Source organism: Leptonychotes weddellii, chromosome 5 (assembly GCF_054177405.1).
Source record: "Leptonychotes weddellii isolate Sample4059 chromosome 5, ASM5417740v2, whole genome shotgun sequence".
Taxonomy (NCBI): Eukaryota; Metazoa; Chordata; class Mammalia; order Carnivora; family Phocidae; genus Leptonychotes; species Leptonychotes weddellii.
In genome coordinates, this window is record NC_138373.1 from 151,419,676 (window position 1) to 151,444,709 (window position 25,034).

The window sequence follows — 25,034 nt, forward strand, 5'->3', positions numbered from 1 at the left end:
TGTCTAGTTCCTTTAATACTGGGGGAAAAGAAAACCCTCACTAGAAATAAAGTCACTTCATAATGAAAATGATCCGGTTCACCAAAAAGAACAATTTCAAGTTTGTGTGCAAATTCCATAATCTTAAAATACAGGAAACATGAAGAGAACTACACAGAAAAATAGAAAAATCCACAATTCTAGTGGGAGACTTAAAAACACACCCCTCTGTAATTGGTAGAACAAACAAATATATTCAATAAGGGTCTAAGAAATTTGACTAATAGACTTTCATAGAACACTGGGGGGGGTGACCACTGCAGAATTACATATGGAATATTTACAAAGATAGAAAATCTCAAGAAATTTCTAAAGTTTGAAATCATACAGAGTACCTCCTCTGACCACAACACAAATAAGGCAGAAGTTGATAACAAAAAATAATTTCAAAAGCCCCATGTGTTTGGAAATTAAGAAGTATATTTCTAAATAACTGATGGATCAAAGAAGAAATCATAATGGAAATTATAAAACACTTTTCTATTGTAACTGAATGAGAATGGAAATATTACATATTAAAAACTGCAGGGACGCCTGGCTGGCTTGGTTGGAAGAGCCTGCGACGCTTGATCTTGGAGTCATGAGTTTGAGCCCCACACTGGGTGTAGAGATTACTTAAAAATAAAATCTTTTTTAAAAAATTGCAGGGTAAGCTAAAGCATGACTTAAAAGGAAATTTATGGCTTTTAATGCTTATATTAGAAAAGAGAAAACGCTGAAAGTAGTAAGTAGGTGCCCATCTCAAGAAGCTGGAAAAAGAACAGTAAAGTAAAAGAAAACAGAAGGAAGGACAGAGTGAAATAAGAGCAGAAGATAATGGAAAGGATCAGCAAAACCAAAAATTACTTCTATAAAAATACTAATTATACTGACAACCTCTGGTGAAATTTAGCAAGAAAAAAAGAGAGAAGGCACAATTACCAGTATCAGGAACGAAAAGCCAGAGAGTCTGCAAATATTGAGAGAAAGAAAAGATAAAAGATAATTATGAATAACTTTATGGCAATAGCTTAAAAATCTTAATGAACTGGGAAAATTCCTAGAAAAAACATAACTTACCAAAATCGACTCGAGAGAAAACCTGAATGAGCATCCCTGGTCATAGTACCAAAGTATCTAACAACAGAACACTGAGCATTCATAGCAGGTCCCAGCCTTAGCACTGAGCAGAGTCCAAGAGACCCCTGGCTATGCCAAGCACTAACTCTTCGATCTATATGTCATCAGAAGGTCTGGGAAATCTGGGGCAGCCATGGAGTGGTTGTGGCACTTGGGGGGTTGGGAGTGGTGGCTCTGTATAAGCTGGTGTGAAACTATCTTGATACTGTAGCAACCCGCTGTCCCCCTGATGTCCCGTGGCCCCAACTGAGCATCAGACCTCCCCATAACCATTAAAAGAATTGAGTCAATCACCAGTAATGTTCCCACAAAGAAAGCTTCACCTATGAGTTGTTTAAAGAAGAAATAATTCCAGTTTTATCCCAACTTTTCCGCATACCAGAAAAAGAGAGAATGCTTCCCAATTCTTTTTTTGTGACAAGAACAGTGAGAAAAAAAAAATTATAGACCAATGTCTCTTGTGAATATAGATACAAAAGTCTTAAACAAAACATTAGCAAACCAAATCTGGTAGTATAGCAAAATGATATTATCTCGTGACAAAATTGGGTCTCGTCCAGAAATGCAAGGTTGGCTTAACATTTGAAAATCAGTTGATGTAATTCACCACATTAAAAGTTAAAGGAGAAAGACATATGATCATCTCCATAGATGCAGGAAAAGTTCAATGTCTGTTTGTTTTAAAATGTGTCGCAGACTTGGAATACAAGGAATGTCTTTATCCTGGTAAAGGTATCTACAAAAAACCTACAGCAAATATCCTAATTAATGGGGAAATATTGAAAGCATTCCCCTTGAAATTGGTAAGAAAGCAAGGATGGTCACAATCCCCATTTCCATTAAACACTGCACCAGATATCCTAGACCTGTGTTTTCCAACATGGTAGTCACTAGCCACCTGTGATTAGTGAGAACTTGAAATGTGACTAGTCCCAATCGAGATGCAAGAGTAAAATTCAACACATACTGGATTTAAAGACTTAGTACAAAAAAAAAACTTGACACCATAAAATGTTTCGTCAATAGCTTTATATTGATTACATATTAAAACAATATTTTTATAAATTAAGGTTATATGAAATATAAAAATTAATTTCACCTGCTTCTTTTGATTTTTTTCATGTGGCTACTAGAAGGTTTCACATTTTGTGCATGGCCCGCATATATGACTCACATTAGGTTTATCTTGGACACGGCTGTCCTAGACAGCAGGACAACAAAAAGAAAACAAAGGTAAAAGGATTAGAAATAGACAAAACTGCCATTATTTTTGGATTCTTTGTAGAAAATCAAAAAAATTCTTCAGATTATTTTTTCAAATTAGTAAAAGAATTTAGCAAAATTGTTGGATTAAAAAAACCAGCATACAGGGGCGCCTGGGTGGCTCAGTCGGTTGAGTGTCTGCCTTCAGCTCAGGTCATGATCCCGGGGTGCTGGGATCGAGCCCTGTGTCAGGCTCTCTGCTCAGCAGGAAGCCTGCTTCTCCCTCTCCCTCTGCCTGCCACTCCGCCTGCTTGTGCTCTCTCACTCTGTGTCAAATAAATAAATAAAATCTTTTTAAAAAAAGATGAAGTACAGTAAGATATCATTTATAGCATAATAAAAATATGTTGGGGCGCCTGGGTGGCTCAGTTGGTTAAGCGTCTGACTCCTGATCTCAGCTTAGGTCATGATCTCAGGGTCATGAGATCGAGCCCCGTGTCTGGCTCTGTGCTCAGTGCAGTGTCTGCTTAAGATTCTCTCTCTCTGGGGTGCCAGAGTGGCTCAGTAGGTTAAGCGTCTGCCTTCGGCTCAGGTCATGATCCCAGAGTCCTGGGATCGAGCCCCACATCGGGCTCCCTGCTCAGCGGGAAGCCTGCTTCTCCCTCTCCCACTCCCCCTGCTTGTGTTCCCTCTCTCACTGTGTCTCTCTCTATCAAAAAAATAAATAAAATCTTAAAAAAAAAAAGATTCTCTCTCTGCTCCTCTTCCCACCCACTCACTGTCTCTCTCTCAAATAAATAAACAAAATCTTTTTAAAAAAATATGTAAAGTACCTAGGAATAAACCGAATGAAAATACACAAGGTCCTTATGGAATAAAACTTTAATACGGAGAGACATTAAAAACTAGATAAAAACGGAGGGTTAAAATAGAAAACAGGTAGGGGCGCCTGGCTGGCTCAGTCGGTGGAACACGTGACTCTTGAACTCAGGGTTGTGAGTTCAAGCCCCATGTTGGGTGTAGAGATTACTTAAAACTAAAATCTTTAATAAACAAACAAACAAACAGGGGGTTACCGGAGGGGAGTGGGGGGGGGAGGATGGGGAAAAAAGGTGAAGGGGATGAAGAGTACACTTACCACGATGAGCACTGAGTAAGGTATAGAATTGTGGAATCTCTACACAGTACACCCAACACTAATCTAACATTGTATATTAACTACACTAGAATTAAAACTTGTTTTAAAATGGAGAGTTAAGCCATGTTCATAGATTGAAAGACTCTGTACTGGAACCATGTCAGTTCTCTCCAAATTGATCTATAGAGTCAAGGCAATCCTAATCAAAATTACCCAATTTTTTGGAACTGGATAGGTTGTAAGTAACATTTATATGGAAGTGCAGAGCACTGAGACTAGCCAGGGCACCCTTGAAAGAGAAGAAGGGAGAAGAAATTGTCCCTAGCAGATAGCAAGACATAAATCAACAAACATATATATATATATGGAGGGAAGGAGAGAGACTGAGACCGCTGGTCAGTGGGTATGAACTTTACAATTAACGGTGCTGAGATTATTAGTTATTCATATGAGAAAAAAATGTAGTTAGGTCTCCTACATCACAAAAATGTATCCCATATGACTCTCAAGCTTAATGAGAAAAGCAAAACTCTGAAACTTTCAGAAGATGGTATTTTACAATATCTTTATTCACGTGAGGTAGGGAATAATTTCTTACATGAGAAACAAAGAACATAAGTCACACAGGAAACAATTGATAACTTGGACTACATTAACGTTATAAACTCTACCAAAGAGTCTCTAGACAGTTAAAAGAGGAAGAAAGTATTTAAAATACTCATTAATTGACAAAGGAGAATATGTGAGGACTTCCTAGGAATCGAGAAGGAGGATAGACAACCAATTGGAACAGAAATACAGGAGGGGAGAAGGATGGCAAAAGACTTGAACCCTAACTTCATCAAGAGGAACCACGAATCACCAATATAATGACAAGTTGCTCAGCCTCATGAGCAGTGCAAACACAAACCCCCAATGAGATATACAACTTCACCCCCACCTGATAAACAGAAATTGAAAAGTCTGATAATGGCCAGTCCGGACGGGAGCATGCAACAACATGGACTCTCACACACCACTGGAGAGAATGACAGTGGGTCCCCCCCCCATTTTGGAAATCCAGTTGGCACTACTGGGTACATTTAAACGCACATGGAATCTGTGAGCCAAGCAGTTTGTCTCCTAGGGACACACCTCAGAGCCATGCTTGTACACATGCACCCCAAAATCTGTTTTTAAATGTTCATAGCAACAGTGTTTGTGGAAACCTGAAACTGGAACCCGCCTCCAAATCCAGGAGGCTGAGCAAGTGAGCCCTGGAATATTCACACGCTAGATTATTATTCAGCATCGGGACTGAAGGAACTGCAGCAAGACACATCAACTTGGATGAATCTTTCAAAATAATGTTTAGCAAAAGAAATAAGAATACAAACCATATGGTACCGCTTATATACAGTCCAAAACCAGGCAAAGCTAACATTATTTTGTGTAGAGATGCATGCATTGATGGTAAAACCAATGAGAAACAAGGAAATTATTATTTCAGAAATCAAAATAATGATTCCCCCTTGGGGAGCAAGGCCAGTATGAATGCAGAGGAACATATCATCCTGATGATGTGCCCTTTCTTGATTTGGAAGTTGTTTATGTGGGTGTCTGCTTTATTCTTCTTCTTCGGATGTCCATATGTTTTATAGACTCTTACATGTATTATGTGTCACAATCCAAAAATTCAATTAAATTTAAAAGAAATGTTTCTGAAACTGTAGTTAGGGGGCCATACTCTACAGGGCATTGTAGGCTATGTTGAGGATTTTTGTCTTCATCTTAAAAGTATCAGATAGTTCAAGGGAAAGTTATAGCTGAAAGAGAAATACTAAGAGTAATAGAGGGGCCCCTGGGTGGCTCAGTCGGTTAAGCGTCTGCCTTTGGCTCAGGTCATGATCTTGGGGTCCTGGGATTGAGCCCCACATCAGGCTCCCTCCTCAGCAGGGAGTCTGCGTCTCCCTCTCCCTCTGCCCCTCTCCCCTGCTTGTGCTCTCTCTCTCAAAATAAAATAAAATACTCACTCAAAAGAAAATAAGAATAACTCAGGATATTTGGGATGAAAACTCCTCAGAGATTTTAAGAGACACCCCATGAGCAAAACGAGAACAAAATACTTTGAGAAAGGAGCGATCAGAATATAAGAACAAATTCTTGGACATTTAAAAATATTGCTGAGGGGCGCCTGGGTGGCTCAGCCGTTTAGCGTCTGCCTTCAGCTCAGGTCATGATCCCAGGGTCCTGGGATCGAGTCCCGCATCGGGTTCCTTGCTCGGCAGGGAAGCCTGCTTCTCCCTCTCCCACTCCCCCTGCTTGTGTTCCCTCTCTTGCTGTCTCTCTCTCTCTGTCAAAAAATAAATAAAAATCTTTATTAAAAAAAAATTAAAAAATAAAAATATTGCTGAAATTTTCAAAATTAACAAAGAGTTAGTGGATCCTAGAACATAGCATAAAGATGTAAAATATGAAAGAATAAAACGAGAGCTATAAAGGATCTGTCCAGCTCCAACATCTGCTATCAGGAGTTTCAGAAAGAGAAAGTAGGAGGCTAACGGGGAGGAAACGGCCAAATAGAAAAGAATCTTCCAGCGCCAGAGATAGCATCACCAAATTGAAAAGCTTGTCAACTGATGAGCAGGATGGATTTTTTTTTTAAAGTAGGTTCCATGACCAGCATGGAGCCAAGGCGGGGCTTGAACTCACGACCCTGAGATCAAGACTTGAGCTGAGATCAAGAGTCAGACGCTTAACTGCCTGAGCCACCCAGGCGCCCCATGATTTTTAAAAGCTTAACACTTATACACACTAAGAAATGTCTGAACATCAAGGATTTAAAAAATTAAAAGCCTTCTGTTTGAAACAAAATAAGGGGGGCGCCTGGGTGGCTCAGTCAGTTAAGTGTCCAACTCTTGATTTTGGCTCAGGTCATGATCTCAGGGTTGTGAGATGGAGCCCCATGTCAGGCTCCGAGCTGGGTGTGGAGCCTGCTTGGGATTCTCTCTCTTCCTCTCCCTCTGTCCCTCCCCCCTCCACTCTGCTTTCTCTCTCTCTCTTTCAAAAATAAAATAAAACAAAATCACAAAGAAAGGAATATGAATCAGTCTGACATCACCGATAACAGAGGTCAGAAGACAGCAGAGAAAGAAATTCAAATTCCAATGGAAAATTACTTTGAACCAAAAATGATATACCTTCTGGGCCAGTTAAAGATGGTCTATGTAATAGAAAATAAGACTGACAGCACCTCAAACAAATAGGTCATTTTCTCATCTAACAAGACATATGTAGGAAGTATTACCTGCTTGTTCCATAGATCAGAGACATTAGGGCAAGCATCTCTGTGATTCCATGGGCCTCTACCTTATATTTATTGCTGCATGGTCACAAGATAACTGCTACAGCTCCAGACATCACATCCATGTTTCTTTTAAGAAGGAGGAGAAAGGGTGTGCCTGGGTGGCTCAGTCCTTAAGCATCTGTCTTCAGCTCACGTCATGATCCCAGGGTCCTGGGATCGAGCCCCACATTGGGCTCCCTGCTCAGCGGGAAGCCTGCTTCTCCCTCTCCCATTCCCCCTGCTCATGTTCCCTCTCTCGCTATGTCCCTCTCTTTCAAATAAATAAATAAATAAAATCTTTAAAAAAAAAAAAAAAGAAGGAGGAGAAAGGTTGGTGCCACATGTTTATGGTCCCTTTTACCCTGATTTTATCGGGAAAACAAAGCTTACCCAGGAAACCCAAGAAAACCTCTGCTTATGGTTCAGTTGCCAGAAATGTGTCACATAGCTCCTCCTGGCTGCCAAAGAGCCTGAGAAAGCAAGTAGTTAGCCAAATTACATTGCTGCCCCATACTTGGAAAAGGGGTTCTGTAAGCAAGAAATAAGTCAGGGAATGGATATCAGGTAGGCAACTAGCAGATTAGCCTCATCAGCCAAACTCAACTATGAGGGCTTCATAAAGACATTTTTCAGACATGCAAGAGCTCTGAAAACTTACCTCCTGAACACCCTTCATTAGGAAGTTATTTCAGAATCTACTTCAGCAAGAATGGCAATGGATTAGGGTAAATAATGCTAGCTATTAGACCAAACACACACACACACACACACACACACACAGAGTCTCAGTAGATAAATGCGCTAAGAGTTCATTTCTTGACCACCTTAGAATCCAGTGTGGGTTAGTGGGGGCTAGGGTGAGGACTCCTCGATAAATCCTTTTGTTTCTTATTTCCTACACTTTTCTCTTAGTTGGTTTCCACCTCTTGTACTTACAGGTGCTCACCAAAGTCCATGAGCTCCTGTGGTCCCTTGGTGCCATGACAGATGACTCAATCCCTTGCATCCATTCTTTGCTCCATGACCAGTTCTTGCTAATGAAATGTGCCTGGAAAGTGTGTTATTTCCGTGGAAGTGACATGCTCTCTCTCTCCCCTTGTTCACCAGCTGCATGTTCTTGTACTTACAGGTGCTCACCAAAGTCCATGAGCTCCTGTGGTCAGGACTGTCAAACGGTCTTCTACACGGGATGGACTATTTTATATTCCATTAACACTGTTGGAGAGTTCCCGTTGCTCCACACCCTTGCCAACACTTGATATGTAAGTTTTTTCCATTTTAACTATTTATTGTATGTGTACTGATAGAGTGTAGGGAACTTGCATTTCTCTAATGACTAATGAATGATACTGAGCATCTTTTCACTTGTTTATTTGTCATTCTATATCCTCTTTGGTAAAGTGTGTTTTTAAATCTTTTGCCCATTTAAAAAGCCAGGTTGTTTGTCTTATTTCTGAGTTATAAGAATTTATACATTTATTTATACATTTCAAGTCCTTTATCAGATAAATGTTTTGCAAATATTTTCTCCCAGACTGTGGCTTGTCTTTTAATTTTCTTAATGGTGTCTTTCAAACAATGAAAGCTCTTACATTTAGGTATATGATCCATTATGAGTTAATTTTTGTGTGTGATGTGAGGTGAGGATCAAGGTTCATTTTTTTCCCCATATGGTTATCCATCTTGTCAATTTCCTTCCCCAAAAAAAGACTGATTGAATTTTTATTGAGATTATGTTGAATCCATAGCTCAATTTTGAAATGACTGACACCTTAACAATATTGAATTTTCCAATCCATGAAAATATTATAACTCTCCATTTAACAACAGTTAATATTAGTTCTTGTTTTATTTCTTTCAACAATGTTGACATTTTCAGCAATGTTCTGTAGTTTTGGGGGTATTGTTGCTACACGTTCTTGTCAGAGTTATCCCTAAGTGTTTCATTGCTGTGTTACGTGGCATTTTTAAATGTCAATTTCCAATTGTTCATGACAAGTATACAGAACTAAATTTGATTTTTTATTTTGACCTTGTATCCTACAAAATTGCCATACTCATTAGCTCTATTAGCTTTTTTGTAAATTTCACTCAGTTTTCTACATAGATGATCATGTCTGAGATTAAAGGCAGTTTTCCTTCATTTTCAGTGTGTATGCCTTTGTTTTTCTTCCCTGATTGCACTGGCTAAGACATCTAGTATGATGTTGATTGGAGGTATTAAGAGCAGACATCTTTGCCTTTTACTTGATCTTAGGGAGAAAGCACTCAGAGTTTTACCAGCATTGGTGATATCAGCTATGGGTTTTTTGTGTTGTTGGTTTTTTTTTTTTTTCTGGTAGGCATGCTTTATTAGATCGAGAGGATTTCCTTCTATTCCTAGTTTGCTGAGAGTTTTCATTATAACTGTGTTGAATTTTATCAGATGCTTTTTCTGCATCTATTGAGATGATCATATGGTTTTTCTTATCTAAGTTAACTACTGTGGTGAATTAACATTTGTTTTTTTTTTTAAAGATTTTATTTATTTATTTGACAGAGAGAAACACAGCGAGAGAGGGAACACAAGCAGGGGGAGTGGGAGAGGGAGAAGCAGGCTTCCCGCGGAGCAGGGAGCCCGATGCGGGGCTCGATCCCAGGACCCTGGGATCATGACCTGAGCCGAAGGCAGACGCTTAACGACTGAGCCACCCGGGCGCCCCTAACATTTGATTTTTAAAATCAATAGTGAAGTTAAATATATTGTCTACAGTTTGCATTTTAAATATAAAAATACAGATTCTCAGGCCCTGAAGGGTGTCTCAGACCCTCCATCTGGCTCAGCGCCCACCCACCTCTTCTCCCAAGCACTATGGTCACTACCCTACCACCACCTTCCCTCCCAGATCAAGCCACCGGCACCCCTCACCTTGGTCCCTGCCACCTCTTCCATCCAACACTTACAGCCAGAATGGCTGCATCACTTCCTACTAACCATTTATGAGATTGTGATTCCAAATAAGCAATACGTATTTGGTCTTCTTCCCATTTCTGGCACACAGCACTTCTAAAACCCTTGGAATTCCCTAAATGATAAGAGCGATAAAGTTGTCTCGATATTTATAACAAGCCCCTTTCAACCACATCTGAGTTTATGTTAATGAAGTGACTTCTGGAAAACAACTAAGGATGGGGGCTGGTTGTCAGGGGAACTAACCAGGTGATTACAGGGTTCCAGCTTTCAGCCCCACCCCCATGACTTCCAGGGGGTGGGATGGGGCTGGAGGGTGAATCAGTAGCCAAAGGCCAGTGACTTAATCAGTTGTACCTATGTAATAAAGCCTCTATAACAACCCAGAAGGATGGGGTTCAGAGAGTTTCCAGATTGGTTTACACCTGGAGGTCTCCCAAGAGTGGTGTGCCTGGAGAGCATAAGAGCTCCACACCCCTTTCCCCAAACCTTGCTCTGTGCATCTCTTCCATCTGGTTTTTGCTGAGCTATATCCTCTTACAATAAACCAGTAATCTAGTAAGCAAACTGTTTTCCTTAGTTCTGAGAGCTGCTCTAGCAAATTAATCGAACCTGAGGAAGATGTCATGGGAGCCTCTGATTTATGGCAGATCAGTTGGTCGGAAGCACAGGTGAGAAACCTGGACTTGTGATTGGCATCTGAAGTGGGATATGGTGGGGTGGGGGGAGACTTGTGGGACTGAGAAGCCCTTAACCTGTGGGATCCAACACTATCTCCAGTAGGTAGAAACAGAATTGAGTTAATTGCTTGGTAGTGTTAGAAAACACACTGGACCACCCTTCAGTGGGTCTCAGCTCAGGACTTCCCTATGCAGTTTCCTTCCTTGGCATTCCCCCCCCCCTCCTGTGATCACCATGGACCTCTACCAGTCCCTGTGTGTCCATTCTTCAAAATGAAGCTCAAGCATCCCCTCCTCCATGAAGCATCCCAGGCTAACCCTCCTGCCCGACCCCCAGCAAAACCTCGGGGCTTCCCCCAGTCACAGCCCTGATCCTGCTGTCTGTCTGTGCGTGTCTCCCCGTCAGGCTGCTCCAGGACAGGGAACACATCGGATTTGTCTCACCATCCCAGGCTCTGCGTAGAGCGAGGCACACGATAAGGGGTTAGTGTTTGTTGAGTGAACAAATAAATGCTTGGCGAGAAGCTGGCTTAAGCGATGCATAGGGAAGAGGGAAGAAGACAAGGGGCTACACAAGAGGGGGTGGGAGGGCTGTTAAAGGGCCAGTTACCGAAAGATGGCTATAGGATGTCAGGTGCCTCTTCAGAGTTCTCATCGTGAGCTCAAGAGGGCAGCGGGACTCACTGTGACCACCAGATGGCGCCAGGCTCCCAGGCGTCCGGCTGCCCAGCCCTTGTTCCCCAACTTCCCTCAAGGGATGAAACCCCAAAGAGGGCAGAGCCAGAACCTGCAGGACCCACAGCAGCAATGGAAGAGGGTCCCCCTAGGCAGGTCCTTGGTGTCACTTCAGATCCTCAGGGCGTCTTACCCTATTTGCTTTTCTGCCCCTGAGATTCCACCTCTGGAGACAGGATGCCTTGCCCCTGGCTGCAAAACCCCTCAGGGAGGGTGGGGTGATGAGTGTGTCACAAGGAAAATGGAAGAGAAGAGGACTTGGGTCCAGGAGACCCGAGCTCAAGTCCCCACTCTGACACTTAATGGCTGTGTAACTTGAGTACTCAGGGGCTCCGTCTCGCTATGTGCAGGAACGTTCTGAGTGCTTTACACCTATTACTCAGTTAATCCCTCCACCACCCTAGGATGTAGAAACCACCATTAGCCCCATTTTACAGGTGAGGGAACTGAAGCACAGAGAAGGTAAGTAGCTAACTAAAGGTTACACAGCTAGGCTGTGGGTCCTGGCCCACCGAGCCCCTGCCGGGGAGGGGTTAGAAGTGGATGGCTGGGCTGGGAGCGGAGAAGAGGATGGGACCGAGGCCCCAGGAAGGACCCAGAGGGTCCAGGCTGGCAGGGGAAGCCAAGCAGACCGAGGAGAAGCCAGTGGAGAGGGGCTCTTTGGAGCCAAGCAGGAGGGAGACAGGGAGGCCGTCTCCGGAGTGCTGGCCACAGCATGGGGAGGGGCGTGGGCAGGTGGAGCGGCAGTGTGGACAAGAGGGAGGGGGGAGAAGGATGGCGGAGCTGGGTCAAGGGGCTTGTCAGTTTGTTTTAGGGCAGACACTGAGGATGGACTGCTGGGGGAGAACCAACAGAGAGGTGGAAACTGGTGGAAGGGAAGCTGATGATTCTGGAAGGAGAAAGCAAGAGAGAGGAACACCAGGAGCCTCCACAATGTGATGTCCTCGGGTCCTCGGGCATCCACTCTCGTTCTACAGAGGGGCACACTGAAGCCTGGAGAGGGTAGGCGACTCACCAAGAACCCAGGTCATGCTCTCTATCCCAGGACCTAGGCTTCCCGCGGAGCTCCTGCTGTGTGCCGAGCCCTGCCCAGTCCAGGGAGGGAGACGACAAAGCAGGACCCAATGGCTGAGCCACAGGACCAAGATCACGGCCAGGAGACAGAGGCCAATGGAGGCGGTCCCAACCTCTGGGGCTGTGAGTCCCATGCTTTCTCTCCCTCCTCCTCTGCCCATTCCCACTCTGTCCTGAGGGCTGGGGTGGGCCCAGGGGCCAGAAGCGGAGCTGTCCCGGGGATCCCCAGTTAGAGGGCATCTTAGGATGGCTCTCTGGGCACTTATGACCTTGCCCGGTACCATTCTGCCCTTGTGGGTGTATGAACTTTCGGGGTCTTCCTGCACCCCAGAAAGTGGGTGCTCTTACAATCCTCTTCATAGAAACAGGGAAACAGGCGTGCAAACCGAGCATCTTGCCCAAGGCACAGAGCCAGCGACTGCTGTGGCCAGAACACATCCCCACTGCGGAGCATACTACGGCCTGGGTTACGAAAGCTCCTCGCCGTCGGGCCGGCTGAAGGGGCTGCAGAGGCGGACCTGAGCCCTGACGGTCCAGACTCAAGCACGAGGCCAGCTTGCTGCCTCTTCTGACAGAACCCTTCGTTCCACGGACGAGGACACTGAGTCTCAGAGCAGGGAGAACTCAACAGAACCCCCCACCCCGATGTAGAGCAGAACCAAAACAGGACTCTGGCCTGGTGGCTCCAAGGCCACTGCCCCTTCCTCAGCCACTTGTGATGCCCCTTTGTCCCTTCCTGTCCTAGAAGGCCAGCCCGGTTCCCATCTGGCCTCCTGGGGCGCCTCCCAGCACAGCCCAGCCCCCGCTCCCTCACCTGCTCCAGGACACACCGCCCACAGGACTCTGTCCCTTTCCTGCATCCCATTTCAACAGCCCCCACGAGGATTTCCACCAGGGACTGCAAGAGATCCTGGCCCTGCCCCACCCCCGTGGCAGGTGGGTGAGGGGCACCGGATGAGGAAGTAGGAAGACGGTGTGGGCAGGCATGTCCTTTCTGGTATGCACCTGAGGCCCTGAGGTGTAGCCAGAACCCCAACCATAGTGTTTGGAGCCCAGCTTCCGGCTGAGAAGGCCCAGGGCCCAGGCAAGGGCCAGGGCCTGGGACCGATATTCATTTCCTCCTGGCCCCTGACCACACCTGCTCTTGCCCCTCGCCAAGCCCAGGTCTCTGCTCCTTTTCCTGAGGGACACGCCACGGTTATCTGATCTCTTCTCAGGTGCCCCTCCTTCCGTCCTCCGTCTCAGCCTTCCATTCCCCCAGCCGGCTGGGGACAGCCTCCCTGCTCTCCACGGTGCCTACCGGGCTCCCCAGCACCGTAGCTCCTCACTGAGGCTGGTTGTGCTGGAGCTCGGAGGGACCTAGGGCCTCCTCCACCACCCCTCAGTCTATGGCTGGGGAAACCGAGGCTACTAATCCACGGGCTCCTCGGAGGCATGGCTGGAGGTTGACCATCTATGTGGCCCCAAGGCTTGGCATGGAGCCAGCACAGGACAAATAACTGCAGTGTGGCCTGCCTGAGATGGCAGGTGGAATCAGCTGGGCTGGAATCCAGCTCCACCTTTACATGCTGTGCAGCCTAGGGCGAGTGAGTCCCTCACCCTCTCCTAGCCTCCCGTTACTCATTTGTAAAAACTGGGAAGAACGAGGCCTACTTCATAGGGTTGTAGTAAGAATTAGTAAGACAGTGTATGCAAACTAAATATCTCAGTATAAGGTGGTTATCACTCATTTATTCAATAAATACTGATTGAACACTTATGATGTGTCATTGATATTGAGTTCAAAAGGAAAAAAAACCAAGTCAGCAGACCCCAGATCCTCCGATCTCCCATTCTGTGCTCTTGCCTGGTATTCCCCACCCCTCATTCCTACTCTGTCCAGAGGCGGCCTCCTAAATTACCCAGTTGCACCATCACTGCCCTGCTCAGACGCAACCAGCGGGCCCGGGTGCCTGGAGCATCAGGCGCTGGCTCCTGGGGGTGGCACTCCAGACCCTCTGTGACCCGGCTCCAATATCTCTTTCCCACCAGGTCTCCTCTTATTTTGTGACACCGAGTTCCACTGCAGTCACGTGGGCCCAGTTCCCCTGCCCGGAACACGTTGGGCTTTCTCATCAGCATACCTGTGTGTGAGCTGTGTCCTGAGCAGAGCAGCCACCCACTTCATCACCACCAGAGAAACTCCGATCAGCTTTTTCCTTTCCCTCCATGTGGCCTCCCTGATGGCAGGGGCCAGCCCTGAGCCTCCATCGGTCTCTGCTAAGTGTCCGGCCCCTCCCGCCCCAGCTCAGGCCCTGCACTGCTTCTGCTGGGCCGACATCGCAGGATGGCTTGCGCTCCGCCATGACACTGTCCTGCCCGTGTCATCCAGATCCATCATGTTCCCAAGGGCTCGAGGGTAGCCGCCTCTGCTCCAGAGCCTGCTGCGCTTGGTTCGAGGTCCTGGTCCCCTTCCAGGTCATGGGGAGAGAGCTGGGGTCCCAGCACCTCCAGCTGCCCTCCCAAGCTGCAGGCTCTCCACCTCACAGCACCGGCCAGAGATACCTGATTAGATCGAATGATCCAGACAGAATCTCTGGGCCAGGCACTGAGCTGGTGGGAGGGAGGGAGCTCTGAGGCTCTTCCCCTGGACCCTCCCCTACCCAGGGCGGGGGGCCCTCTACAGGACCCCAAGTCTTCCCAGCCTGTATTTGCCAACCTCTACCGACAGGCAGCTCTGCCCCTTACGGGGCACCTTGTCCATCTCTGACTGTTCATAATGGGCGGAAAACCGCCTCCATGGAACTTTTGCCTGGCTCATTGGTCCTTTCACTTGTTCATCCAACATGCATCGAGCACCTACTGTGTGTGAGTCGATATACCAACTCACTTAAGCTTCACAACCCTTCAGGGAGGCGGCGAGTAGGGTGATGATGGTGATGATGGTGAGCTAGCGAAGTGCAGGAGAGATCTCTCTGCACAGAATCCCACAGCAATGGGGCTGGGCATGAGTTTCCATCTGAGGGTTGGAGGCCCTGTGCTCTGTCTTCCACTGAGCTGGACGCCTCCCCTTGCAGGACCTGGGGAGTAACAATGCCGTGGGGAGGCATGGGGATGACACTGGCCCATCGGGTCCCCCAAAGCCTTCAGTGGAGGTTACAGAGCTGGGCCTTGGTCAAGGCTATTGAGGGGACGCAGGCTAACCTTGGGGGGACCTCAGAAGTTGGGGGACTCAGCAGAGGAGCCATTGGGAAGGATTCCTCTTCTTCCCCAGGAGCCTTCTTCTGAGAAGGAAGTATTATTTAACTGACATTGTGTTGGGAGGGGAAACACGGGGTCCTTGGAACTCCGCCAGCCTCCTGCCTTCAGGCTGTTTGGCTTTGTTTGTTTTTTGGGCCTTTTTTTTTTCCTTTTTCTTTGGGCTAATTGTTCTCATTAAATCTTTTTGTCCTGTTTTGTTTTTTACGAGGCTGACAATGCTGCGCAGTGCTCAGCGCTGCTTCCTGTGTTTCTGCCCCAACACAGGCCTCCATGGGGCCTTGCTTCCTGTTGTGAGCTGTCGCCATGACGACTCAAGGCCCGGTGGGCTCCATGGGGTTGGGGGGGGTATGTGGGGGGCTAACATGGTTGACATCACCGGGTGAGGAGGCAAGGGTCCCGTCCGGAGGGGGTTGAATGGGGGCCGGGCAGGCAGTGGCGGGAGCCTGGTGCATTGCTGAGGGGTGACTCACAGCCTGGGAAGGGGAAGAATGCCCTCACATTCTTTCGGGAGGTAAACAAGGTCAGGGAGTGCGGCTGGGATCCTGTTTACCTGACCCTGGCCCCCCGGGGGACCAGGAACCAGTGCAGGACAACACACTGGAACAGAACCAGCCAGACCTCAGGGGCTAAGGGACCAGGAGGGAAGGCCAGGAGAAGGTGAGGGGCCAGGGGCTCTAGCCCAGACACCCTTCGAGAGGGCTGGTGGGTGCCAAGACAAGACTGGGATTCAAATTACAGCTCTGCTAAGTGACAGCTCTGTGACATTGAGCAGGTCACCTGGCCCCCCTGAGCCCCGGTTTCCCCTCTTTCTCATGGGCCAATCCCCCTATGTAGATGGCTATGTTCTCCAGTCCCGAGGGGGCTGGTTTGGGCTGGGGCTGGGCACAGCCTAATGTTCTGCAGGCCTCTCTGTCCCCCACCTGCCAACAGAGCTCCGTCCCGGGCTAGGCATTCCAGACTCTTCGTGCAGCCCAGCTGAAGGGCCAGGGACAAGCTGGGCTCGGGAAGGAGGTGATGGGTGCACAGCTGTGGAGGAGAAGGCGCACACAGAGTCACGGGGCTGGGGTCTGTGCAGCTCAGGCTCTCCCCCAACCACTGCAGCTCCCTCCAGTCTTCCCAGAGCCCCACTTCCTATCCCTGAACCCCCCGAGTGACAGCCTCCTCTGCCCATCACAACGGGTCCGGAGGAGCCCCCTCCTGAGCCAATGGGATGTCCCCGGGTCAGACTCTGGGATGCACCAGTGCTGGGATCCTGCAAGAAGAGCCAGGGAGAGGCCTAGAGCTGACCTTCCAGTCGCCGTGTCTCAGAGACAAACCTCCACACTGACCCTCTGCCAACTGCAAAACAGACCAGCTGCCAAGAGGAAGGGCCTACCTTTCTGCAGGTGCCGGGCGGGCTGGGGGCACCAGGAGATGGCCCCCAGCAGCCACAGGGTATGGAGGCCACCTAGCCTCATGGCTGAGAGCAAGGACGTCAGCGTCAGGCTGGCCTGGGTCGAGTCTGGCTTTGCCACTTGCCAGCTGGGGCGTTCAGGAAAGTTCCTTAGCCCCTCTGAGCCTCAACTTCCTGATCTGGAAAACAGCCTCTCCCAGAGTTCTCTGTGAGATTCAGCGAGTTAATACACATGAAACACTTGGCACATAGTAGGGCCTCAGCACCATGGTGACCCCACACAGACCCACCGTGTCCTCCCCTGCAGTGCCAGGCCCTTAGGTCTCCCCGGACCGGGTGCCCATCCCAGGGCAGGAGCCGTGCACACCACATGCCCTGAGGTTTTCCCATAAGGGGGCTGGACTTGGGCTTCCCTGGACAGGGGATATCCTGTTCTAGGAGTGGGGGGAGGAGGAGGAGCGGGAAGGACGCAGCCGCTCCGCATTCCTGCCATTCTTGGCGACAGCCCCATCCAGCTGCCTTGAGTGGCCGCTGCGGGACGCTGGCCCAGTTCCAGGCTGTCTGGGCATGGCAGGACAGCATCCCATTTGGGGTGTCCCTTGGACTTGGGGTGTTAGGGGACCCTCTGGTCCCAGTCCCACTCACCTCATGCTGTCCCAGAAGCAGACAAACCCCCCACCCTGAAAGGAGAGGTTTGGGAGGTCTGGGGACAGTCCGTCAACAGGGGAGGGCTTTCAGCTTTTGGTTCTACCTTCTGGGGTTCCTCAGCCTGCTCCCCTCCCCCCCCCCGGGGAAGCTCCAGAGAGTGGCCAGAGGGCAGAGGTGGGTGGGTAGAGAGGGGAGAGGCAGAGGGCTCCTGGGTTCTAGCCTCTAGTGGCTGGAACAGTTGTTTTCCTTCTCTGAGACTCAGTTTCTCCATCTACAAAAGGGGAGGGCTGTCTCCCTCCTTTAAGCAACCTCAGCCCCGTGACACTGTGGTAATGTGATCTACTAACCCCTTCTTCGCAGAGCCTCTTCCCCTGACCAAGGGCAGAAACCCAGCCCATCCCTGCCCTGAGCCTGCCCTAGCGCAGGCTAAGTAGTTTTCGCTGTTGATCAGGGACCACCCGCACCTCCATCCGCAGCAATGGTCTACAGGCTTCTGAGATGCAGAGAACTGGAAACAACACAGTCCCATGGAGGTCTCGCTCCAGACCCTCCTCCCTGGGTATGTCTTGGGGGTCCTGGGAGGGAAATAACTTGCCCAAGATCCCAGAGTTAGCCAGGCTGAGCTGACTTTGGACCTCCCGCATTTGCTGCCCCTACTGAAAGCCACCCAGCGCTGAGTTCATTCGTTTCCACGTTTCCCTGCAAACAGCCTCCGGTTTCAGACCGTGAGAGCCAGAGCAGTCTGGGAAGGAGCTTGACAGGGCAGCTCCCCAGGGGTCCATGTCAGAGACCTCCTCTCCTCAGGAGACTAAGCCTGTGAGCAGGTGGCCCCAGACTCAGCCACCCCCTCTTCTCCCTGCACTTCTCTCTGCAGTTGGGGAGCTTGGCAGAGTCAAATGGGGCCCAGCAGGGAAAGCAGAGTGGCTGCACAGGGGTGGGCACCTCGGGGTCCAGCCTGGGTGCCAGTTTCCCTCCCTTTCTCCTCTCCTGCGGCTCAAGGACCACCCCAAGCCCCTCAGCCCAGTCCTGGAGACCCTGCACTATACTCAATGCCCATTGCAGAGTTCAAGAGCTCGCTCTGGCTCTGGGGACTGAGATGGGGGAACCTGGTCCAGGCCACACGGGGAGGCAGAAAAAGCTCTTTGCCCAAGTCAGGAGTCGCAAGAGGTCCCTAAGCTTAGACCTCAGCCCTTGCATGACTGTTGGAGAGCTGGACAAGGTGGCCCCTCCGGGCCAGCCCCACTCAGACCCGCTGTGGTCCTGGGATTCTGAGGTTCAGATTTCTGGTTCTGGGAACACCCACCTCCCTCTGCATACCCTTGACAGCCTTAAGCAGGGGAAGTCCCGTTCTGCCACCTGCCCTTGTCCAGGACTTGCCCCTCAATGCAGCCAGAGTCCTGCTCCCGACAACCCCACCTTCCCCATCACCCGATCCCCCTGACAGCCCAGACACCCCCAAAGCCATTGCCTCCACGTGGCCTGGGCCCCTGTCTGCTTCCTGCTTGCTCGCCCTGCCTGCTTATCCTGTGAGTGTCTGTCCTAACATCTGTCTGTCTGAGGGCCCACAAAAGGAAAAGCCTGGAACACACCCTGCTGGGTCCGCGTGACCAGCGCCCTCCTCACCCCCCGCTGGGAAATCGCCTCCACTGTGGGATTGGGAGCCGTGGGGGTATGTGCCAGCATGTCTGCGGGTGTGGTGTGTGTGAGTGTCTGTGTCTGTCTGTGTGTCTGTGTGTGTGTGTGTGTGTGTGTGTGTGTGGAGGGTGGCACAGGGCATGTGTCAGGACTTTTTGTGCCTGGAATACTTGATGAAATGAATCACAATAAACTGAATGGAGTGGGTGGAGTACTACACAACCATTAAATATGATGTCTTTGAAGAATCGCGATGACATAAAAAATTGTCACAAGATAAGATTTAGTAAAAAAAATGTGCACCCAAAAAGAAAGTCAAAGCAATTACACAAAATGCTAATAATTCTTATCTCTCGATTGCTAGATTATGAGTAGTCTTGTCTTTCCTTTATACTCTTGGCTATTTTCAACATTTTCTGCAGTGTGCACTTGTTTTATAATCAGAGAAAGGAAAAAGATGTAATAAAAAAAACAAATTAAAGACGAGGCAGCAAACAAACATGATTTAAGATAAAAAGAAATGATGGCCTAACGGAAAATGTTGAGCATAAAACTAAGTCAAATGTTCAACTCCAGATAGCGAACACTGAGTGAGCCCACCTACCGTGTTGTACTAAGGCTCTGCTGAGTGTTGAGTTATGGAAATGCTGAAGATGTAGCCCTCCCTGGCAAGGGCACTGTCCATTGGGAGGGTGGAACGGTCACCAGTCACTGATAACACAGACACAGATATACTGTGGTTTCCCCGAGAAGGCACCAGAGAAAGAGACAAAGTGACAGGGGAATCAGGAGGGCCTCAGGGAGGAGGTGACTCCTCATAGGAGGGTTTTTTTTTTTTTAAGATTTATTGATTTATTTCAGTGGGGGAGGGGTAGAGGGAGAGAGAATCCTCAAGCAGACTCCCCACTGAGCATGGAGACAGACGTGGGGCTCGATCCCAGAACCCTGAGATCATGACCTGAGCAGAAATCAAGAGTCAGCCACTTAACTGACTGAGTCCCCCGGGGCACCCCACAGGAGGGCTTCAGGGAGGGCGAGCAGTAATGGAGGGAAGCACGGTGGGTGGCCAGGGGACCAACTTTGTCTGGAGCAGGAGTGACCTACAGGCTGCAGTTCACCTCAAGTCTGCCGTGCTGGGTTGAGAGAGATTCTGAAGCTAAGTGGGCACTCACGGGGAAAGAATGCAAGGATTGATTAGCAACTCATTCATTTATTCATTCATTCAAGAACTATTTGAGGACCTATTATGTGCCTCGCACCGTCTGGAGAATCCTGCAGCGCAGCTTCCATCCCAATGGAGGGAAACAGGCAATGGGACAATTAAGGAGTAAAATGTATGACATGCCAGATGGTAAAAGGCGCTACGAGGAAAGACGAGGCCGGAGCAGGCGGGGGTTCATTCTATGTGAGGTGGTCTGGGAAGGCTCTCCCACGGTGCCATTTGATCAGAGACAAAAGGAAGTGAGGTGTGGAGTCCAGAGAAAGAGGGCTTCAGGTGGGGGAGGGGGAGAGCACATGCAACGCCCCAGGGGGACACAGGGAACATGAGGTCAGCAGGGGACCCATAGGTCCTTGTGGGGCCATGGTGGGGACCTGGGCTTTTCCTCTGAGGGATAGCAGCTTCGACAAGTGAGGGGCAGGTTCCGGCTGGGTGGGAACAGGGGCAGCCGGCACTGAGGTTGGTCGGCAAAGGTTGAAAAGTCCAGGGATGAATCTGAGACATCCCCAGGGCACGGTGGAGCGGGCAGCCAGACACGGGAGTCTGAAGTCCAGGTCCCAGCTGGGGACACACATTTGGGTGTCATTGGCTTGTGGAGGGCAATTAACCCATGAGATAGGAGGAGATCACCCTGGGAAGGGATGTAGACAAAGAGGAGGTCCAAGGATTGAGCCCTGGGTTCCCCCAACCATTTATTATTTGGGGAGATGAGAGGGGACCAGCAGAAGAGCCAGGGAGGGGGTGCGCAAGAGAGGAGTGGGACAAATACAGTTCCTGCAGAGAGGTGGGCGCAAGCCTGGTGGGAGAGGCTTACACTGGCAACAGGAGAGAGAAACTCAAAAAGGCAAGTCAGAACAACTCTTCCCAGGAGCCTGGCTGTACGGGAGAGCCTCAGTGGTGCCCCGAAACCCAAACAAGAGGCTCAGAGGTCCCCACAAGTCATCCTCCCACGACCCACCCCAGTGGTGGCCAAGGGGAAGCTGTTTACTGCAGGGTGGGGGACAGTGGACAGAGCTCCGTCTGGGCTGGGTGTCCACAAACAGGTGCTCAGGGCCGGTCAAAGCGCGGGTGGAGCCAAGGGTGAGAAAAGAAAGGAGCCTGGGCCAGAGACCAGAGCCGGGGCCCCGTGCCAGGGCCCCAGCCAAGGCTGGCTCCCCGCGTGCCGCCGTGTTCCAGGCATGGGAGAATTCGGAATGCAAACTCTTCATTAAGAAGATCGACTTCTCCTTCTCTGTCTTCTCTGCACTGGGAGCAGCTCTCCTGCCACAGCCCCTCATCCGCTGAGAATGGACGCCTGCGCAAAGCTGGTCTCCACCCCCTTCTTGGTCAGGAGGCCTCTCAGCTGTTGAGCCCATCACTGTCTGCAGCAGTGTTAAAACCACCGGAGACACCGACAGATGAGAGCCTAGCAGCTTGGCAGCCCCACGTCCCCTGACCTCACATATTCCTAGCCGGAGCTTCCCAACCAGGGCCATTTCAAGGGACATGGACACAGCAGCCAAGTTCACTGGGGCTGGGGCTGCCACGGTAGGGATGGCAGGCTCTGGGGCTGGAACTGCCATTGTGTTTGGGAGTTCATCATTGGTGATGCCAGGAACCCGTCTCTGAAGCTACAGTCTTCTCCTGCGCCATTCTGGGCTTTGCCCTCCCGGAGGCCATGGCGCCCTCATGCCTGATGGTGGAATTTCTCCTCCTTTTTGCCACGGGAAGGAGCCATGTCCACTTCCCATAGGTCTCGTCTGCCCTGTATGTTCCTTTTCCTATGCTTCCAGGCAGCCCGGGGAAAGTGGTTGGCTCAGGGTTTGACAGAGGGAAGACAAATAAATACTGTATAAATGAGAAAAAAGATCTACTTCTCAAGTAGAAAGAGCACATATTTGACTTCACACGTGTTTCACGTGGTTATGCCGCTTGGATATTTAGACTTCGAGTCCGCAGACTTCCATCTGGACGCTTGCCCCAGACCCTGCCAATGTTAGGGTTGACCTGGGAGCGGACAGCATGAGTGATAGGGTGAAGACAGGGTTGTTTTTTGGTTTGGTTCAGGTTTTGTTTGGTTTCTAAGATGGGAGAACTAGCATTCTCTCCCAAAGAGTGAACCCAGGGAGAGGAAATGGGTGGAGCAGGTTGAGTGTGGACTGCAGGAGGGATGGGGTCCAGCGCACGTGCACGTGTGAAGGGCCGCCCCACGGGAGACTCACAGGTACTCCACCCACAAGACCAGCAGGGAAGGCAGCATGAGCAGGTGCAGGGCCCAGCAGGAGGGTGGGTGGAGCATGTGGATGTTCTCCCATGATTCCTTCTGTCATTTCAGTGCAAAAGGAGCACCACAACGGGCTACAAATAAGGGCAGAGGGCTCTGAAGGTTTGCAGAGGGAGGAGAAGGTGCGAAAGAGCCCTCGTATATGGAAGGGGAGCAAGGGGACCCGAGAAATGTAGCTGCACCGCCCAACAGCATGCTGGCAGATGCATTTTCCCAAGATGGCCACAGCAACATCTCCCATCCCACAAGCCCTTCTAGAACCTTCCACTCCCCGACTAAAGAGTGGAATCTAATTCCCCTCCCCTTGAACCTGGGCGGGTTGGCGACTCACTCCCAGCGATGAATGCGGTGGAAGTGATGCCGCCACGCCCCTGAAACGACACGGGAAACACCTCCATCCTGTAGAACACTCCTGCTGGAGCCCTGAGCCGCCATGCTGTGAAGAAGCCCAAACTAGTCCATGCAGAGAGACCACACGGAAAAGCTCCGAGGTCATGGAGAGGGAGAGATGTCCTGCCAGGGCCCAGATGCTTCAGCCCCAGCCACCACGTGACTGCCACTCTCTGAAACCCTGAACAGCCCAGCTGAGCCCCTCCCAACTCCATGACCCACAGAATCCACGAGAGATCATAAAATGATAGTTGTCTAGGCCTTTACTTCATGGCCCAGAAATAGCTCATCGAAACAAACACCTAGGGCCAAGTTGAGAGTTATGGTCGTGAAATTCAGGTGACACCCCCTTGTCCTGATGACACACAAAACGCATTTCTGCAGAGACAGAAGGCAGCACAGCTGCTCCAAGCTTCCCTCCCTGCCTCCAGGAAGGAGCAGAGGATGAAGAGGAAATGTCAAGGGCATTGTGTCCTGGATGTCAGGCTAAGATGTCTGGACTTGACCTGTAGGCTACTGAGAGTGCCTGCAATGAGAACTATTTACCTTCCGTGCACCTGCCGGGTCCTCTCTGGTTTTAGCAATACAGAACGCAGCCTCCATCCTCAGATGAACTAGGGTGGGGGAAGACAGGAGCCTTCCCAGAGGCCTGAGGACTCGGCAGGCTGGGTCCTCAGCCTTTCCCATTTGCCTGAGGCCTTAGGCACACGGCCAGTGGAGTAAGGAAGGGCTGGAGATTGGGGAGCCTCGGTGCTCCCATCTCAAAAATCCACTCGAAACCTCTACGTGGTCTTCTGCTTCTGAGACTAAGGATGCCACCTTTCCACACAAGCATTGCCACATTGCCCAGGGCTCCATCCTGTAAGCTGGACAAGCAGGAAGAGGAGGCCTGGCCCTCATTACGTTATAGGCCTCATTCAGGATTTTTAGGTTCCAAGTCACGGAAAACCCAACTCAAGTTGGTTTTAAAAACTAAAATCTGTGTGGGGCGCCTGGGTGGCTCAGTCGTTAAGCATCTGCCTTCGGCTCAGGTCATGATCCCAGGGTCCTGGGATCGAGCCCCACATTGGGCTCCCTGCCAGGCGGGAAGCCTGCTTCTCCCTCTCCCACTCCCCATGCTTCTGTTCCGTCTCTCGCTGTGTCTCTATGTCAAATAAACAAATAAAATCTTAAGAAAAAAAAAAAAACCACCTAAAATCTGTGGGCTGTGTAGTAAGTGAAAAGCACTACGGGTATTTGAGGTTTCAAGCAAAGCTGGATCCAGCCCTGCAAACAGGGTGACAAGGCCTGGTTTCTCCGCCTCCATCTCTTGGCTCCATGTTCTGGCATTTGCGCCTGTCCCAGGCTGGCTCTCCCTTGCGGGGGGGGTCTCAGTAAGGCCCCCAGTTGGGTCTGGGTCTAACCTTCTCTTCACATCCAGTGGACAGAGCCAGTCTACCTCTCGGAGAGCTCAAGTAGAGGTCTTTGCTCCGATTGGACGACTTGAGTCACGTGTCCATCTCTGAGCCAATCACAGTAGCTGTGCGATGGGCTATAGTAATTGGTTTAAACCAATCAGGGCCCACCTGGAGCAGACACCGAGTCTACCCCACCCGGCGGTGGGCTGGGAAACGTGGGGTCCTGTCAGGAGGGAGGGAAGGGAATGGATGCCAAGGAAGGAACCACTCAGTGTCTGCCACCGTAGGACACACTCAAGAACAAGAGACGAGGACCCAAGGCATGTCCCTCAGTCCGCCCAGCAGAACCTCCGGGAGAGGGCGCGCTCTATCAGAGAGGAAGTGGTTGAGCGCCGGAAAGGGGGGACTCTCCCATCAAGGCTATTTCCAGTACCATCTGGCCAGTCTGGAGCCCCGGGATGGGGGCAGCACCGTTGGCCAGAACCCAGGGACTGCCTGGGACACTTGGGCAGCTGGGGACTGAGTAAGCTGGGAAAAGTGCAGGCTGGAGAGGGCTGGGGCGGGGGAGCCATCTGACTCTTCCCGA

At 49.9% G+C, this 25,034-nt stretch overlaps 1 long non-coding RNA gene and 1 pseudogene across 1 annotated transcript; both read left to right on the top strand.

Moving 5' to 3' along the window:
• The first annotated feature begins 7,952 nt into the window (after positions 1-7,952).
• LOC145721456 (uncharacterized) lies at positions 7,953-12,090 on the top strand. Its single transcript, XR_014145131.1, has 3 exons — positions 7,953-8,086; positions 10,355-10,445; positions 12,004-12,090. It is a non-coding gene; the product is annotated as an uncharacterized LOC145721456 (long non-coding RNA).
• Positions 12,091-12,313: 223 nt separating this feature from the next.
• LOC115936810 (ATP synthase F(0) complex subunit C2, mitochondrial-like) lies at positions 12,314-22,130 on the top strand (annotated as a pseudogene).
• Positions 22,131-25,034: the final 2,904 nt, after the last annotated feature.